The sequence below is a fragment of the Lepus europaeus genome, chromosome 5 (assembly GCF_033115175.1).
Source record: "Lepus europaeus isolate LE1 chromosome 5, mLepTim1.pri, whole genome shotgun sequence".
Lineage (NCBI taxonomy): Eukaryota > Metazoa > Chordata > Mammalia > Lagomorpha > Leporidae > Lepus > Lepus europaeus.
The window spans coordinates 146,107,648-146,125,209 of NC_084831.1; the positions used below are offsets into that span (position 1 = coordinate 146,107,648).

The 17,562-nt window shown below is 63.2% G+C and overlaps 1 pseudogene; it reads left to right on the forward strand.

Annotated features, from left to right (window-relative positions):
* Positions 1 to 259: 259 nt before the first annotated feature.
* LOC133759307 (putative lipid scramblase CLPTM1) overlaps positions 260 to 17,562 on the forward strand; it is a 60,149-nt pseudogene continuing 42,846 nt past the window's right edge.

The window sequence follows — 17,562 nt, forward strand, 5'->3', positions numbered from 1 at the left end:
AGAAGGGCATCCAGCCAGCCCGGCCACCGGACCATGCTGACCGCCCCGCGCCTGGCCGGCGGGGTGGGCTGCGGAGGGTCTGGGGCTGTGCCGGCGCCATGGGCGTCACCTCGCCCGGCTGCTCTTCCCGCAGAGATCCTCCAGGAGAACGGCTTCGGCCGGCGCGGGCGAGGGGCTGCCGCGCCTGGTGTCCGCGGGGCGGCCTCGCCGAGCGCCTTCACCCTGGGCGCCGCCCTGGGGCTGCCCGCTGGGCCGGCGGATGGCGCCCGCCCCGGCCCCGGCCGCACCGGTCATCGCCGAGCGGCCCAGGCAGCGCCGCGTGCGCTTCCGCTGGCGTGGAGGCCCGCGCTGCCGGCGGCGTCCTGGGCGGGAGCAGCACCGCGGCCAGCAAGACGCTGCCCGCCATCGCGGTGAGCGCCTGGGCGGTCGGCGCCCCTGCCCTGCCCCGGCCGCGCCGGGACTGAAGACCAAGGCCTGCGGTGGGGCGAGAAGGGCGGCCGAAGCGAGGCCTTCGGAACCGAGCCCGCGGGTCCCGGGACCCGACGAGCCCCGTCATCCCTGTCACAGAGGAGCGCCGTCTCCTTTGAAAGGCGTTGGTAGAGACGGGGCGCCCCTCCCGGCCGCCGGTGCCGTCCACGCAGGCTGCCCCGGCCCGGCCGTGTGGTTCCGCGTCCCGCGCTCTGGGAGCAGCGCTGTAAAGCACGTGGTTGAGCTGCCGTGCCTCCCCTGAGCAACTTCTAGAAGGGGAACCTCTGGGAAAGGGAACTCGCCCCTGGGGACACCCCGCGGTGGCCCGGCTCTTCCTGCATCCGGGTCTCCCACGTGGCGGGCGCTTCCGGGTGTTGCTGCGCCTGCGCCGTGTGCCGTCCGCTCTCGAGGCCTGGGCCCAGCCGGCTCCTGTGGGCGCCACGCGTCCGCGTAGAACCCACGCGTGCCCCCCCTCCTGCCTCCCTACTGCCCTCGGGGAGACCCCTTCCCTCGCAGCCCCCCCTCCCTCGCAGCCCCCCCCTCCCTGGCCGCCTCCAGCGCCGTCGCCCCTGCCCCTCCCCGGAGCCCCTCGCCGGGGCCCCAGCCCCTGCCCGCCCGCCCGCCCGCTGAGCAGCCCCCTCCCCTTCTGTGTCTGCAAGCCCCTGCCCAGTGCTGGGAGCTGGGAACTCAGTCCAGGCCCCGACCCGAGCCCGCAGCAGCCTGGACGCCGGCCCGGAGCCCGCGCCGGAATTGGCGCCCAGGGCTCCGCCGCGGCCGCTGGCCCGCAGCTCTGCGCTCACGTTTATCTGGGGCTCAGTGGGTCCACGCTGTGCGCCCAGCCCGGGGGCGCCGACACGGTGGGCAGCAGGGTGGGTTTGGGGTGAGGTCAGGGGTCGGAGCCCTGGCCCTGTCGCCCGTCACTCCGCTGGGCCCGTCCGTGGAGCAGGTGCCCGGGCAGCGCCCTCCGCGTCCGGCTCCCGCTCCTGTGCCTGCCCGGTCGTCGTCCTCACTGCTGCTCCATCGCTCCAGGCACTGCGGCCTAAGGCAGGCGGCGCCGCGGACGCGCTGGGGAACAGGCTTCCCCCCACGTGCGTTTGCGGCCGTGGACAGAGGGACCGGCGGCTCTGGTGCGCCGAGGGCCGATCCCCTGGCCCTTCCAAGCCTGTGCGGCTCCCGTCTGTTTCTGCAGCTCGAGAGGGAATCCTTTGGCAGAGGTATGGCCCAGTTCTCTTGGCAGAGTTTAATTGACGGCTACATTTTCATGTGCTATTTTGTTTATTTGAAAGGCAGAGAGAGACAGAGACAAAGAGAGAGGAGAATTTTCCATGCACTGGGTCACTCCCCAGGTGCCCCCAGCAGCCTGGGCTGGGCCAGGCCAAACAGGAGCCCGGAGCTCCATCCGGGTCTCCCTGTGGGCGGCAGAGACCCCAGCGCTTGAGCCTTCAGCTGCTGCCTCCCAGCCTGGCGGTGGGGAGCCAGGGCGGAAGCAGAGGAGCGGGGACTTGAACCAGCGCTGATATGGGCTGTGGATGCGGGCAGACCAGTTGGCATCTTAGCCATGGCACCGAACGCCTCCCGTGACCATCTTGCAAACTTTGTACAATTTTATTTTTGTTGGAAATGGAGATATTAGTATCACACAGTGAGACTCCTGGCAAGGGGCACAGTGTGAATGGAAGTGTGCACCGCCACTTATGTGTTCTAGTTCTTTTATTTAAAGATTTATTATTTATTTGAAAGAGTTACACACACAGAGAGAGAGAGAGAGCGAGAGAGCGAGAGAGAGAGAGAGAGAGAGAGAGAGTCTTCCACCTATTGGTTCATTCCCCAATTGGCTGCAACGGCCGGAGCTGTGCTGATCTTAAGCCAGGAGCCAGGAGCCTCTTCCCAGTCTCCCACACAGGTGCAGGGGCCCAAGGACTTGGGCCATCTTCTACTGCTTTCCCAGGCCATGGCGGAGAGTTGGATGGGAGGTGGAGCAGCCGGGACTCGAACCAGCACCCATACGGTTTAAAATAAATGATTGAGATGGCCCAAGTGTTTGGGCTCTGCACCCCATGGGAGACCAGGATTAAGCACCTGGCTCCTGCCATCGGAACAGCGCAGTGCGCCGGCCGCAGCGCGCTACCGCAGCGGCCATTGGAGGGTGAACCAACGGCAAAAGGAAGACCTTTCTCTCTGTCTCTCTCTCACTGTCCACTCTGCCTGTCAAAAATAAAAAAAGAAAAAAAATAAATGATTGATTTACTTATTTGACAGGCAGAGTTACAGAGAGGGGGACAGACAGAGAGTGAGGTCTTCCATCCGCTGGTTCACTCCTCAAGTGACCGCAGTGCCTGGAGCTGCACCGATCTGAAGCAAGAGTCTCCCACGTGGGTGCAAGGGCCCAATTACTTGGGCCATCTTCTGCTGTTTTCCCAGACCGTAAACAGAGGGTTGGATGGGAAGGGGAGCAGCCGGGACTCGAACTGGCGCCTGTATGGGATGCCGGCACCGTGGCGGAGGCTTAGCCCGCTGGGCCACAGGATGGGCCACACTTCTTGGTGCAGGCATCAGGTGGGGGACAGCCCGGTTGCATCCAGGTCTTGCCCTTGTGAGCGTGGGAGTGTGGGTAACTTCCATATGTGGCTGTCATTTCCTCTGTATGTCCCCGGGGTGGGCCGGCCAGGTCCCAGGGCAGGTGCAGTGATCCGGGACTCTCCGTGCCTCTTCCACGGTGGCCGCACCAGCTTGCGTCCGCACCCCCAGTGTAGTAGGGCACCCTTTTCTCCAGCACCTGGCCAGCATGTGTTCGGTTTTGATTTCTGGGCAGCAGCCGTTCTCACTAGACTGAGGTGGTGATGGTGCCACACTGTAAACCTCCGGGAAGACAGGTGTCAGTCAGAGCAGCGCAGTGAACCCGGTGCCCATGCTGGGCTGCGTCTCTCCCTCCCTGTATCTGCACACTTAGGAGACTGCAGTGACTCAGGGACACGGCAGCTTTCACCAGCACATCTCAGCACGCCTCTAACAAGCTTAGTTTCCAGCACTGCAGGATCCGTATGAAGACAAGGCCATGGGGACTGGCGCTGTGGCCTAGTGGGTTAAGCTGCCGTCTGCAGTGCTGGCATATCATATAGGTGCCAGTTCAAGTCCCGGCTGCTCCACTTCCGATCCATCTCTCTTCTGAGGCCTAGGAAAGCAGTAGAATATGGCCCAAGCCCTTGGGCCCTTGCACCTGCGTGGGAGACCTGGAAGAAGCTCCTGGCTCCTGGCTTTGGCCTGGTCCAGCCTTGGCTGTTGCAGCCACAGCACCAGCCCCTTGCATCGTTTTCTGATTGGCCCAGTTGGCCCCAGAGTGTCCCGGAGCTGCTGGTTTTGCCCAGCCCAGGGTTGGGTGCTGTGCCGAGCATCAGGTGTCCCTGGCGCCTCTTAGCCCAGGCTCCTCCTTGCTCTGCCCTGTGGCCATGACCAGGCTGTGGTAAGTGAGGCAGGTGAGGCAGGCATTCAGAGGGTGCTCACGGGCTCGGTTTGGATGAACCACGCTGGAGGTGAGGCGGTGGCCTTCCCAGGGCCTTGCACCGGGCACTCGGGGTGCAGGGCCATATAGCCATGGTGCTGGGGCGGACTGAGGCCACCCGGTCTCTCCTGGTCGAGGCCCAGCTTTGCCTCTGTCACCAGCAGGGCACCTGCTGGCAGGTACTTAAGCCTGTCTCCCTGAGCCTTTTGTTTATGAGTCTTTCCAGGCTCTGATTGTGCTCAGTGCTGTTTTGGATTCCAGAGTTAGGGTGGGAAACGCCCGCTCCCCACACCTGCACTCGGAACCTTTATTCCCACCTTTCAGAGGAGCCAGGCCTGGAGGGCGATTACCTGCTCAGGGGCTCCTAGCAAGTTCCTTTTAGTAATGACCACTATTCACTGCATGCTTCTGTGTGCTTGCATGCGTATTTCTTTTAAATATGTGTTTGTTTACTTACTTGAAAGGCAGGGTGACAGAGAGAGGGAGAGAGAGGGAGAGAGAGGTCTTCCATTCCCTGGGTCACTCCCCAAGTGGCTGTAACAGCCAGGGCTGGGCCAGGCCAAAGCCAGGAGCTTCTTCCAGGTCTTCCATGTGGGTGCAGGGGCCCAAGCACTGGGGCCATCTTCTCTGCTTTCCCAGGTGCATTAGCAGGGAGCTGGATCAGAAGCAGAGCAGCCAGGACTCAAACCGGTGTTCTGGTATGAGATGCCGGAATCACAGGCAGTGGCTTTACCCACTCTGCCACAACACCAGCCCCCCGGGTGTTTATTGATACCCATTTTACATATAAGAACGGGAAGATGAGCAGTGTCTGGTGCAGAAGGTCCTTGGAGAGCCTGGGTTTGGTGCCGGGTCTGGCTTACTCCCAGGCCTGAAGTCTACTCCGTGATCCTGTGTGACATCCCGGAGCTGGAGAGCTCTCATCCCGGAGTCCTCCTGAGCCCCGATAGGCTGCTTGTGTGGCCCTGCCCCTGTGTGACCTCTCTGGTCCTGCTCAAGGTGTCAGTCACCCTGTTTCCTATATGGTCACTAGAGGGCAGCACACACCAGACTCACTCCTCAATGGTGCTGTAGGCCTGGGCTAGTCTTTGTTTAAGATTTACTTATTTATTTTACTTGAAGTCAGAGTTACATAGAGAGAGAGAGAGAGAGAGAGAGGTCTTCCATCTGCTGGTTCGCTCCCCAGATGGCCACAACAGCTGGAGCTGTGCCGATCTGAAGCCATGAGCCAGGAGCTTCTTCCGGGTCTCCCACGCGGGTGCAGGGGCTTGGGCCATCTTCTACTGCTTTCCCAGGCCATAGCAGAGAGCTGGATCGGAAGTGGAGCAGCCAGGTCTTGAACCGGCGTCCATACGGGGTGCTGGCACTTCAGGCCAGGGCGTTAACCCGCTGTGCCACGGTGCTGGTCCCCACCCCTCTGTTTTTAAAGTTGTGTTAGAGTTATCTGGCTCTCCAGGGGACAGCTCCCCTGGACACTTACAGGCATATATGGAGTGGGACCACCAGCCAGGCCAGAACACATGCTTCTAGCCCCATTCAGCCCCAGAACGCAGTGCCCATCCTCCCATTGTCTCTCAGGACCCCAGTGTTTCCACCTGGTGACCCTCCGCTCAGGTCGACCTGAAGTTGCCCTGAGATCCGAGGCGGGTGGAGCCCGTGGGGGCTGTCCTGGAAGCAGAGCTGTGTGCTTCCCGGCACATCCCTGCTGGAAAATGTGTATCCAGAAACTCGAGATCTGAAACCCTCCAAACCCAAACCCCAGCCAGACACCGCCGAACTCCTGGGAGCTGTCAGAATTCAGCTGCAGAGCTGTCACGAGGGCCTCTGCTCATGACACCCCCGGCCCATCGGCTCTGCTTCCAAGCCAGCTCCCTGCTCATGTGCCTGGAGAGGCGGTGGAAGATGACCCCAGGCTTGCTCTGGCTCTTGGCTTTGGCCTGGCCCAGACTTGTTGTGGCAGCCATCTGGGGAGTGACCCAGTGGATGGGAGATCTCCCCCCACCGTTACTCTACTTTCTTTAATAAATAAGTAAATAAGTCTTTAAAAAACAACCCTGCAGGTGCATTAACAGTATCATAAAATTACCTTCAAGCTGTTTATTCGTAGCAGGCGCATATGAAAATACAGATCAATTTTATGCTTAGGCTTGAATTCCATCTGCTAAGATATCTCATTATGTATATGCAAATACTCCCTAATGTGGAAAATCCAAGATCTAGAGCACTTGTGGTGTCAAAGCGTTTGGACAAGGGTTGGGCAAGGTGGGCTGAGGGTGTTGGGCTGCCACAGGGCCTGGGAGAGTGCTGGCCTGGTTCGGGGTGGTGCCCTCAGAGCTGGGTCACCTGTCCCTGGGCGAGATCGAGCACCCTGCCTGCCAACACTTCGCCCAGGTGTTAAGGTGCAAACTGAAGCCCCCGTCGGTGATGCTGGTGTGGCCGCAGGAGCTCCCGAGGCGGGCACGCAGGGAGTGGCAAGGGGCGTGGGCGTGGGAGGTGGGGCCCTCTCCCCAGGAGCCCCTGTGTCCCCGCAGCTCCAGGACAGCAGAGGGCTGCGTGAGGTGGAGGTGACCGCATGCCTGGTGTGGAAGGACTGGCCCCACCGCGTCCACCCACACAGCCTGGTGGGCAAAGACTGCTCCGACGGCGTCTGCAGGATGCGGCTGCAGCTCCACCCCACAGCAGCCCCCGGCACAGGTACAGCACCCGGGGAGCTGTGGGGGGGGGGTGTGTGTGGAGGGGGCGGGCAGCTGCCCAGGAAGTAGTGGGGAGGCTGAGCATGGCTGTCAGTTCATGCGAGTGCCAAACCCCAGAGCCTCGCCAGCACCAGGTATTGCCATTTTCATCTGCTATGCCCATGAGTGCAAACAAGCCCTCCTTGGTGCTCACTGTGCCAGTTCCTGTGGCGTGAGCGAGGTGGCTGGGGTTTCCAAGGCACGTTCCTGGGTCCCCCCAGAGGTTCCTGCCCGGAGGCGTCTCAGGAGCCCCTCTCTTTCCTCCTCCCACCCCTCAGCTTAAACAACCTGGGCATCCAGAAGGAGATGGAGGCCGCCATCAAGCGGGAAGATTCAGCTGGGCATGGAAACCTACACTGGTGAGCCCCGCCCCTGGGACCGCCCACCAGCCCACTCCTGGGACCTCCCACCCCGCCCCACCACGCCCACCTGCCAACAACACCCTTGACCACGCCCACCTGCCCCGCCCTCTTCCGCCCCAGCCCCGCCCTGCACCCCTCATCTGCCCCTACTACCCCTGGCCCCGCCTACCTTCCCTGGTTCCCCCCACACACCTGCCCGTTATGGGCACGCCCTTGGCACCACCCACATGCTTCCTACCTGCCCTGGCCTAGCTCACCTGTCCTGCCCGGCCTCTGGCTCCCTTGGCCACCCTTACTCCTGGGCCTGCCTGCCCTGCCCACTTGTCCCCTCCCCCACCTGGCACCCATCCCAGCCCCACCCACCAGATCGCCTCACCCTGGCCCCGCCCCACCCGCCACCTGCCCCACCCATGGCCCCATCCACCTGCCAGGCCACACTATGGCCCCGCCCACCTTCCCTGTCCCGCCCCACCCCTAGCCCCACCTGCCACGGCCCTGCCCACCTGCCTGCCCTGGGCTGCCCTGGCCCCCCAAACTTCCCCTCCCCACCCCACCCCGCCCCCGCCTTTGCCACCTCCACTCCTTCCCTGTGTCTCTGTGCAGCTGGGTCCCTGAAGAATCACCAGGAGGTGGACATGAACCTGGTGAGGATCTGCTTCCTGGTCTCCTACCGGGACCAGCAAGGGGCAGATATGTCACATGGACCCCATGCTCTCCGAGCCTGTCTACGACAAGAGTGAGTGGCAATCGCTGTCCTGGGGCCCATGCGCAGGGCTGGACACACAGACAGTGGCCGGTTCCTAGAAATATTTACTTAGTTCTTTAAGAAGCAGAATGAGGGAGAGGGAGGGAGAAAGAGAGAGAGATCTGTCTGCCGTTCACTCCGCAAATGGCTGCAAGAGCCCAGGCTGGGCACGCAGGTCTCCAGTGTGGGTGACAGGGGCCCCATCCAGGTCTCCCGTGTGGGTGTGGGGACCCCATCCGGGTCTCCCGTGTGGGTGCAGGGTCCCCATCTGGGTCTCCTCTGTGGGTGCAGGGGTTCCATCCAGGTCTCCCATGTGGGTGGCAGGGGCCCCATCCGGGTCTCCCATGTGAGTGCAGGGGCCTGGGCACTGGGGCCATCATCCACTCCTTCCCAGGCCCTTGGCAAGGAGCAGGATCAGAAGTGGAGCAGCGGGGACTTGAACCTGTGAAGACTTCCTGAGCAGAGGCTCCGCCCTCTGTGAAAAAAATCTGCCGAGCTTCTTTGGAGACAGTAACATGTTCCTCAGAACGCCCGGCAGCCTCTGCCTTTTCCCACTGGCTGGAACTTGTCTTGTGGTGACTCCTAGCTACAGGGAGTCTGGGAAAGTGAGTCCAGGGAGGGGCCCGGGCGTGGACAAGGGCACCGGCTCCCCAGGGAGCACCACAGGCACCCAAGAGCAGGGGTGCATTCAAGGATTTCAAGATGCAGCTGACAGAGCAGCAGCCCAGGTGGGCTTAGAGGGGCAGAGGGGATCTGTCCCAGGTGGTCTTAGAGGGGCAGGGAGCTCTCTCCAAGGTGAGCTTAGAGGGCAGGAGGTTCTATCCTAGATGGGCTTAGTGGGGCAGGAGGCTCTGTCCTAAGTAGGCTTAGGGGGGCAGGGAGCTCTGTCCCAGGTGGGCTTAGTGGGGCAGAGGACTCTGTCCCAGGTGGGCTTCGGGGGACAGGGGGCTCTGTCCCAGGTGTTTCAGGGGGCTCTGTCCCAGGTGGGCTTGGCAGGGCAGGGGTCTCACTCCCAGGTTCGCTTGGCAGGGAAGGGGACTCTGTCCCAGAAGGACTTAGTGGGGCAGGGGTCTCTGTCCCTAGTGGGCTTAGGAGGGCAGGGGGCTCAGTCCCAGGTGGGATTAGTGGGGCGGGGGGCCTCTTCCAGGTGGGCTTCGGGGGCAGGGGACTATGTCCCAGGTGGGCTTAGTGGGGCAGGGTGCTATCTCCCAGGTGGGCTTCGGGGGGGGCAGCGGGCTCTGTTCCAGGTGGGCTTAGGGGCACAGGGGGTCTGTCCACGGTGGGATTTGGGGATAGGAAGCTCTGTCCTGGGTGGGCTTTGGGGGCAGGGGGCTCTGTCCCAGGAAGCCTAAGTGGGGTAGCGAGCTGTGTCCCAGGTGGGCTTAGCGGGGCATGGGCCTCTTACCCAGGTGGGCTTGGCAGGGCAGGGGGGCTCTGTCCCAGGCAGGCTTAGAGGGGCAGGGTGCTCAGTACCTGGTGGGCCTCAGGCAGCAGGGGGCTCTGTCCCAGGTGGGCTTCGGGGAGCAGGAGTCTCTGTCCCATGTGTGCTTTGGGGGCCAGGGGGCTCTGTCCCAGGTGGCCTTTGGGGCACAGAGGCCTCTGTCCCAGTTCGGCTTCGTGCAGCAGGAGGCACTGTTCTAGGCGGGCTTCGTGCATTAGGAGGCACTGTTCTAGGCGGGCTTCGTGCAGCAGGGGGCTCTCTCCCAGGATGGCTTCAGTGGGCAAGGGTCTCTAACCCAGGTGGTTTTAGTGGGGCTGGGGCTCTGTCCCAGATGGGCATAGTGGGGCAGGGGACTCTGTCCCAGGTAGGCTTCGGGCGGCAGGGGGCTCTGTACCAGGTGAGCTTGGCGGGGTAGGAGGCTCTGTCCCAGTGGGCTTGGCAAGGCAAGGGGCTGAGTCCAAGGTGGGCTTGGTGGGGCAGGTAGTTCTGTCACAGGTGGGATTAGCAGGGCAGGGGCCTCTGTCCCAGGTGGGCTTAAGGGGGCAGGGGGCTGTGTTCCTGGTGGGCTTTGGGGGGCAGAGGTCTCTGTCCCTGGTGTTATTCGGGAGCCAGGAGTCTCTAACCAGGTGGGCTTCGGGATCAGGGGCTCTGTCCCATGTGGGCTTCGAGGGGCAGGGGCTCTGTCCCAGGTGGGCTTCGTGCAGCAAGGGGGCTCTATCCCAGGTGGGCTTAGTGGGTCAGGAGGCTCTGTCCCAAGTGGCTTAGTGGCGCAGGAGGCTCTTTCCCAAGTGGGGATTGGGGGTTAGGGGGCTATGTCCCAGGTGGGCTTCGGGGGTCAGGGGGCTCTGTCCCAGGTGGGCTTTGGGAGGCAGGGGCTCTGTCCCAGGTGGGCTTCGGAGGGCAGGGGGCTCTGTCCCAGGTGGGCTTGGCGTTGCAGGGGGTGCTGTCCCAGTTGGGCTTTGTGGGGCAGGGGACTCTGTCCCAGGGGGGCTTCGGGCAGCAGGGGGCTCTGTCCCAGGTGGGCTTGGCAGGGCAAGGGGCTGTGTCCAAGGTGGGCTTGGCGGGGTAGGTGGTTCTGTCCCAGGTGGGCTTAACGGGGAAGGGGGCTGTGTTCCTGGTGGGCTTTGGGGGCAGGGGTCTCTGTCCCAGGTGTGCTTTGGGAGCCAGGAGTCTCTAACCCAGGTGGGCTTCGGGATCAGGGGCTCTGTCCCAGGTGGGCTTTGAGGGGCAGGGGCTCTGTCCCAGGTGGGCTTCGTCTAGCAGGGGGCTCTATCTCAGGTGGGCTTAGTGGGACAGGAGGCTCTTTCCCAAGTGGGGTTAGGGGGGTAGGGGGCTATGTCCCAGGTGGGCTTCGGGCAGCAGGGAGCTCTATCCCAGGTGGACTTGGCTGGGTAGGTTGTTCTGTCCCAGGAGGGCTTAGTGGGTCAGGAGGCTCTTTCCCACGTGGGCATAGAGGGGGCAGGGGGATCTGTGCTAGGTGGGCTTCGAAGGGCAGTGGGCTCTGTCCCATGTGGGCTTTGGGGGGCAGGAGGCTCAGTCCTAGGTGGAATTCGGTGGAAAGGGGGCTCTGTCCCAGGTGGGCTTAGCGGGGCAGGGCCTCTGTCCCAGGTGTGCTATGGACGGCAGGGGCTTTGTCCTTGGTGGGCCTCAGGGGGCAAGGGGCTCTATCCCATGAGGGCTTAGCGGGGAAGAGGCCTCTCTCCCAGGTGGGCTTCAGGGTGCAGGGGACTCTGTCCCTGGTGGGCATCGGGGCGCAGGAGGCTCTGTCCTAGGTGGGCTTAGTGGGGCAGGGGGCTCTGTCCCAGGTGTGCTTCGGGGGGCAGGGGGACTTTGTACCCGGTAGGATTCGTGCAGCAGGGAGATCTGTCCCAAGTGGTCTTAGGAGAGCAGGGGGCTCTGTCCCTGGTGGCTTGGTGGGGCACGGGGCTGTGTCCCAGTTGGGCATGGGGGGCAGGGGATCTGTCCCAGATGGGATTCGGGGGACGGGGGCTCTGTCCCAGGTGGGCTTGGCGGGTTAGGGGGCTGTGTCCCAAGTGGGCTTCAGGAACTAGGGGCTCTGTCCCAAGTGGGCTTTGGGGGACAAGGGGCTCTGTCTCAGGTGTGTTTCAGGGGCTGGGGGCTCTGTCCCAGGTGGGCTTCAGGTGGCAGTGCGCTCTGTCCCAGGTGGGCTTCGGGGTGCAGGGGTTTTGTACCCGGTAGGATTCGTGCAGGAGGGGGATCTGTCCCAGGTGGGCTTAGGAGAGCAGGGGGCTCTGTCCCTGGTGGCTTGGTGAGGCAGAGCACTGTGTCCCAGGTGGGCTTCGGGCAGCAGGGTGCTCTATCCCAGGTTGGCTTGGCATTGCAGGGGGTGCTGTCCCAGTTGGGCTTTGTATGGCAGGTGGCTCTGTCCCAGGTGGGCTTCGGGCAGCAGGGGGCTCTGTCCCAGGTGAGCTTGTCAGGGTAGGAGGCTCTGTCCTAGGTGGGCTTGGCAGGGCAAGGGGCTGTGTCCAAGGTGGGCTTGACGGGGTAGGTGGTTCTGTCCCAGGTGGGCTTAACGGGGCAGGGGGCTGTGTTCCTGATGGGCTTTGGGGGGCAGGGGTCCCTGTCCCAGGTGTGCTTCGGGAGCCAGGAGTCTCTAACCCAGGTGGGCTTCGGGAGGCAGGGGGCTCTGTCCAGGTGGGCTTCAAGGGGCAGGACTCTGTCCCAGGTGGGCTTCGTCTAGCAGGGGGCTGTATCCCAGATGGGCTTAGTGGGACAGGAGGCTCTGTCCAAGTGGTTTAGTGGGCAGGAGGCTCTTTCTCAAGTGGGGTTAGGAGGGTAGGGGGCTATGTCCCAGGTGGGCTTCGGGCGGCAGGGGACTCTGTCCCAGGTGGGCTTTGGGAGGCAGGGGACTCTGTCCCAGTTGGGCTTCGGAGGGCAGGGGGCTCTGTCCCAGGTGGGCTTAGGGCGGCAGGGGGCTCTGTACCAGGTGAGCTTGGCAGGGCAGGGGGGGGGGCTGTGTCCCAAGTGGGCTTGGCTGGGCAGGTTGTTCTGTCCCAAGTGAGGTTAGGGGCAGGGGGCTCTGTTCCATGTGGGCTTAGTGGGGCAGGAGTCTGTCCAAGTGGGCACAGAGGGGCGGGGTATCTGTCATAGTTGGGCTTCGAAGGGCAGTGGGCTCTGTCCCATGTGGGCTTTGGGGGACAGGGGGCTCTGTTACAGGTGGGCTTGCCAGGGCATGGGGCTCTGTCCCAGGTGGGCTTAGTGGGACAGGAGGCTTTGTCTCAAGTGGACTTAGGGGGGCAGGGATCTCAGTCCCAGGTGGGCTTAGGGAGCATAGGGCTCTTTCCCAGGTGTGCTTCGAGGGGTAGGGGGCTCTACCCCAGGTGAGTTTATGGGGGCAGGGACTCTGTCTCAGGTGGGCTTCAGGGGACAAGTGGCTCTGTCCCAAGTGGGCCTAGGGGTCAGGAGGCTCTGTCACAGTTGGGCTTAGTGAGACAGGAGGCTCCGTCCCAAGTGAACTTCTGGAGGCAGAGGGCTCTGTCCCACGTGGGCTTAGTATGACAGGGGGTTCTGTCCCAGGTGGGCTTCAGGTGGCAGGGTGCTCTGTCCCAGGTGGGCTTAGTGGGGCAGGGAGCTCTTTCCCACGTGGGCTGAGGAGGATAGAGGGCTCTTTCCCAGATGCACTTGGCGGGGCAGGGGCTCTGTCCAAGTGAGCTTCGGGGGTCAGGGGGCTCTGTCCTGGTGGGCTTAGTGGGTCAGTGTGCTCTGTCTTAGGTGGGTTTAGTGGAACAGTTGGCTCTTTTCTAGGTGGGTTTTGGGGGGCAGGGTCCTCTGTCACAGGTGGGCTTCGGGGGTCAGAGGGCTCTGTCCCAGTGGGTTTGGTCGTGCAGGGGGCTCTGTCCCATGTGGTCTTTGGGGTGCAGTGGGTTCTGTCCCAGGTTGGCTTAGTGTGGCAGGGGCTCTGTCACAGATGGGCTTAGTGCGGCACGAGGTTCTTCTGAGGAGGGCTTTGGGAGGCAAGAGGCTCTGTCCCAAGTAGGGTTAGGGACCAGGGGTGTCTGTCCCAGGTGGGCTTTGGGGGGCAGGGGGCTCTTTCCCATGTTGGTTTATCGGGGCAGCGGGCTCTGTCCCAGGTTGGCTTTGGGGAAGGGGGCTCTGTCTCAGGTGTGTTTAAGGGGCAGGGGGCTCTGTTCCATGTAATCTTCGGTGGTCAAGGCGCTCTGTCCCAGATGGGTTTCGGGTGCAGGGGGCTCTGTCCCAGGTGGTGCTTTGGGGGGCCGGGTGCTCGGTCTCTGGTGGGCTTCAGGAGCAGTGGCTCTGTCCTAGTTGGACATAGCGGGGCAGGGGCTCTGTCCCAGGTGGGGCTTAGTGGGGCAGCGGGTTCTGTCCCAGGTGGGCATAGCGGGGCAGGGGGCTCTGTCCCAGCTTTGCTTCGGGAGCCAAGAGTCTCTGACCAAGGTGGCTTCGGGGTCAGGGGCTCTGGCCAAGGTGGGCTTCGGGGTGCTGAGGGCTCTCCCCAGTGGCTTTGGGGGGCAGGGTGCTCTGTCCTACATTGGCTCATGCTTCAGGAGGTTCTATCCCAGTTGGGATTCAGGGGCAAGGTGCTCTGTCCCAGGTGGCCTTAGCAGGGTATGGGTGCTCTGTTCCAGGTGGGCTTAGTGGGGCAGGGGGTTCTGTCCCAGGTGGTCTTCTGTCTGCAGGGGGCTGTGTCCCAGGTGTGCTTCAGGGGCAAGGGGCTCTGTCCAAGGAGGGCTTAGCAGGGCAGGGGCCTCTCTCCCAGGTGGGCTTAGGTGAGCAGTGAGCTCTGTTCCAGGTGGGCTTCAGGGGCAGGGGCTCTGTCCCAGGTGTGCTTCGGGGGTCAGGGGGCTCTGTCCCAGGTGGCCTTAGCAGGACAGGGGCTTCTGTCTGAGGTGGGCTTAACCGGGCATGGGCCTCTATCCCAGGTGGGCTTGGCGGGGCAGGGGGCTCTGTCCCAGGTGGGTTCAATGGGGCAGGAGGCTCTGTCCCAGTGGGCTTAGGGGGGCAGGGGGCTCTGTTTCAGGTGGCCTTAGCCGGGCAGGAGCCTTTGTCCCAGGTATGCTTAGCACATTAGTGGTCTCTGTCCCAGGTGGGGCTTAGTGGGGCCAGGGGCTCTGTCCAGGTGTGCTTAGTGGGACAGAGGACTCTGTCCTAGTTGTGCTTAGTGAGGCAGGGGGCTCTCTTCAGAAGGGCTTCAGGGGGCAGGGTGCTCTGTAACAGGTGGGCTTCGGGGGGCAGGGTGCTCTGTCTCAGTGGGCTTGGTGGTGCAGGGGCTCTGTCCCATGTGCTCTTTGGGGTGCAGTGGGCTCTTTCCCAGGTGGGGCTTAGTATGGCAGGGGACTCTGTCCAAGGTGGGCTTCGGGCGGCAGGGTCTCTCTCCTAGGTGGGCTTTGGGGCAGGAAGCTCCAGTCCCAGGTGGGGCTTGGTGGGGTAGGTTGGCTTGTCTCTGGTGGCCTTAGCAGGGCAGGGGGCTCTGTCCAAGTGGGCTTAGCGTGGCAGGGGCCTCTGTCCAGGTGCGCTTAACGGAGAAGGGGACTCTGGTTACTTGTGGGGTTCGGGGGGAAGGGGGCTCTGACCCAGGTTTGCTTCGGGAGCCCAGAGTCTAGACCCAGGTGGGCTTCAGGGTCAGGGGCTCTATCCCAGGTGGGCTTCGTGGGGCAGGAGGCTCTTTCCCAAGGGGGTTTAGGGGGCAGGGGCCCTGTCCCATGTGGACTTCTTGGGCAGTGGGCTCTGTCCCAGATGGTTTTGGCGGGGCTTGGGGCTCTGTCCCAGGTGTGCTTCAGAGCCAGTGGGCCCTGTCCCAGGTGGCTTAATGGGACAGGAGGCTCTGTCCAAAGTTGGCTTGGTGGGGCAGGGGGCTCTGTCCCAAGTGGGGTTCAGGGGGATGGGGGCTCTGTCCGAGGTGGGCTTCAGGGGGCAAGGGACCCTGTCTGAAGTGTGTTTCGGGGGAGGGGTCTCTGTCCTAGGTGGGCTTCAGGGTTCAGGGGCTCTGACCTCAGTGGGCTTAGTGGGGCAGGGGGCTCTGTCCCAGGTCGGCTTCGGGAGGCTGGGGGCTCTGTCTGAGGTGGGCTTAATAGAGCTGGGGGCTTTGTCCCAGTTGGGCATAGTGGAGCAGAAGGCTCTGTCCCAGGTGAGCTTCAGAGAGCAATGGGCTCTGTACCCAGTGGGCTTCAGGGATCAGGGGGCTCTGTCCCAGGTGTGCTTAGGGGTCATGGTGCTCTGACCCATTGGGTTTTGGGGGGCTAGTTGCTCTGTCCCAGCTGGGCTTAGTGTGGCAGGGGGCTATATCCCAGGTTGGCTTTGGGGGGCAGGGAGCTCTGTCCCATGTGCTTTGGGGATCAGGGGGCTTTATTCCTGGTGGCATTCGGGCGGCTGGGGAATCTGTACAAGGTGGGCTTAGGAGGGCAGGGGGCTCTATCCCTGGTGGGCTTGGCAGGGCAGGGGGCTCTGTCCCAGGTGGGCTTGGCGGGCAGGGGGCTGTGTCCCAGGTGGGCTTATGGGAGCGGGGCCTCTGTCCCAGGTGGACTTAACAGGGCAGTGGGCTCCATTGCTGGTGGGCTTAGTGGGGCAGGGGACTCTGTCCCAAGTTTGCTTCAGGAGCCAGGAGTCTCTGACCCAAGTGGGCATCAGGGTCAGGGGCTCTATCCCAGGTGGGCTTCAGGGTCAGGGGCTCTGTCCCAGGTGGGCTTCGAGGGGCAGTGGGCTCTGTACCTGGTGTGCTTAGTGTGTCCCAGGTGGGCTTAGTGGGGCACGAGGTTCTCTCCGAGGTGGGCCTCATGATACAGGAGGCTCTTTCCCAAGTGGGTTTAGGGGGCAGGGGCCCTGTCCCAGGTGGACTTCGGACGGCAGTGGGCTCTGTCCCAGGTGGGCTTAATGGGACAGGAGGCTGTGTCCCAAGTTGGCTTCGGGAGGCAGGGGGCTCTGTCCCAGGTGGGCTTGGCAGGGCAGGGAGCTTTTTCCCAGTGGGCTTAGGGGGAACAGAGGTCTCTGTCCCAGGTTTGCTTCGGGGTGCAGGCGGCTCTGTCCTAGTTGGGTTTAGTGGGGCAGGGGACTCTATTCTAGGTGGGCTCCGGGGCCAGGGTGCTCTGTCACAGGTGGACTTAGAGGGGCAGTGGGCTCTGTCCCAGGTGGGCTTTGGGGGGCAGAGTGTTCTGTCCCAGTGGGCTTGGTGGGGCGGGAGCTCTTTCCCATGTGGTCTTTGGGGTGCAGGGGGCTCTGTTCCAGGTGGGCTTGGTTGGGCAGGGGTTCTGTCCCAGGTGGGTATAGGGGTGCAGGGGGCTGTGTCCCAGGTGGGCTTAATGGGACAGAAGGCTCTGTCCCTAGTGGGGTTAGGATGGCAGGGGGGCTCTGTCCCTGGTGGGCTTGGCGGGGCAAGGGGCTGTGTTCCAGTTGGGCTTAGTGGGGCAGGAGGCTCTGTCCCAGGTGGGCTTGGCGGGGAAGGGAGCCCTGTCACAGGTCGGCACCGGGCGGCAGGGGGCTCTGTCCCAGGTGGGCTTGGCGGTGCAGGGGGCTCTTTTGCAGATGGGCTTGGCGGGGCAGGAGGCTCTGTCCCAGGTGGGCTTAGTGGGACAGGAGGCTTTGTCCCAAGTGGGCTTCAGGGCGAAGGGGGTTCTGTCCCAGGTAGGCTTAGTGGGACAGGGGGCTCTGTCCCAGGGGGACTTCAGGGGGCAGGTGTATCTGTCCCAAGTGGGCTTTGAGGGGCAGGGGGCTCTGACCCAGGGGGACTTCAGGGGGCAGGGGGCTCTATCCCAGGTGGGCTCAGTGGGACAGGAGGCTCTGTCCCAAATGGGCTTAGGGTGGCAGGGGGCTCTGTTCCAAGTTGGCTTTGGGGGGCAGGGGGCTTTGTCTCATGTGGGCTTTGGGGGATAGGGGGCTCTGTCCCAGGAGGGCTTTGGGCGGCAGGAGGCTCTGTCCCAGATGGGCTTCAGGGGCAGTGGCCTTGTCCTAGGTGGGCTTAGGGGGCAGGTGGTTATGTCCCAGGTGGGCTTAGTGGAACAGGGGGCTCTGACCCAGGTTGGCATAAGCGGGCAGGGAACTCTATCCCAGGTGGGCTTCGGGGAGCAGGGGCTCTGTACCCGGTGGGCTTCAGGGAACAGGGGGCTCTGTCCCAGGTGGGCTTCAGGCGGCATGGGGCTCTGACCCAACGTGCGGTATGTGACTCTCTCTCCTAGGTGGGCTTAGTGGGGCAGGGGGCTCTGTCCCAGGTGGGCTTGGTGGGGCAGGGGGCTCTGTCCCAGGTGGGCTTAGGGGGATGGGGGCTCTGTCCCCGGTGTGCTTCGGGGGCAGGGGCTTTGTCCTAGGTGGGCTTCGTCCAGCAGGGTGCTGTATCCCAGGTGGGC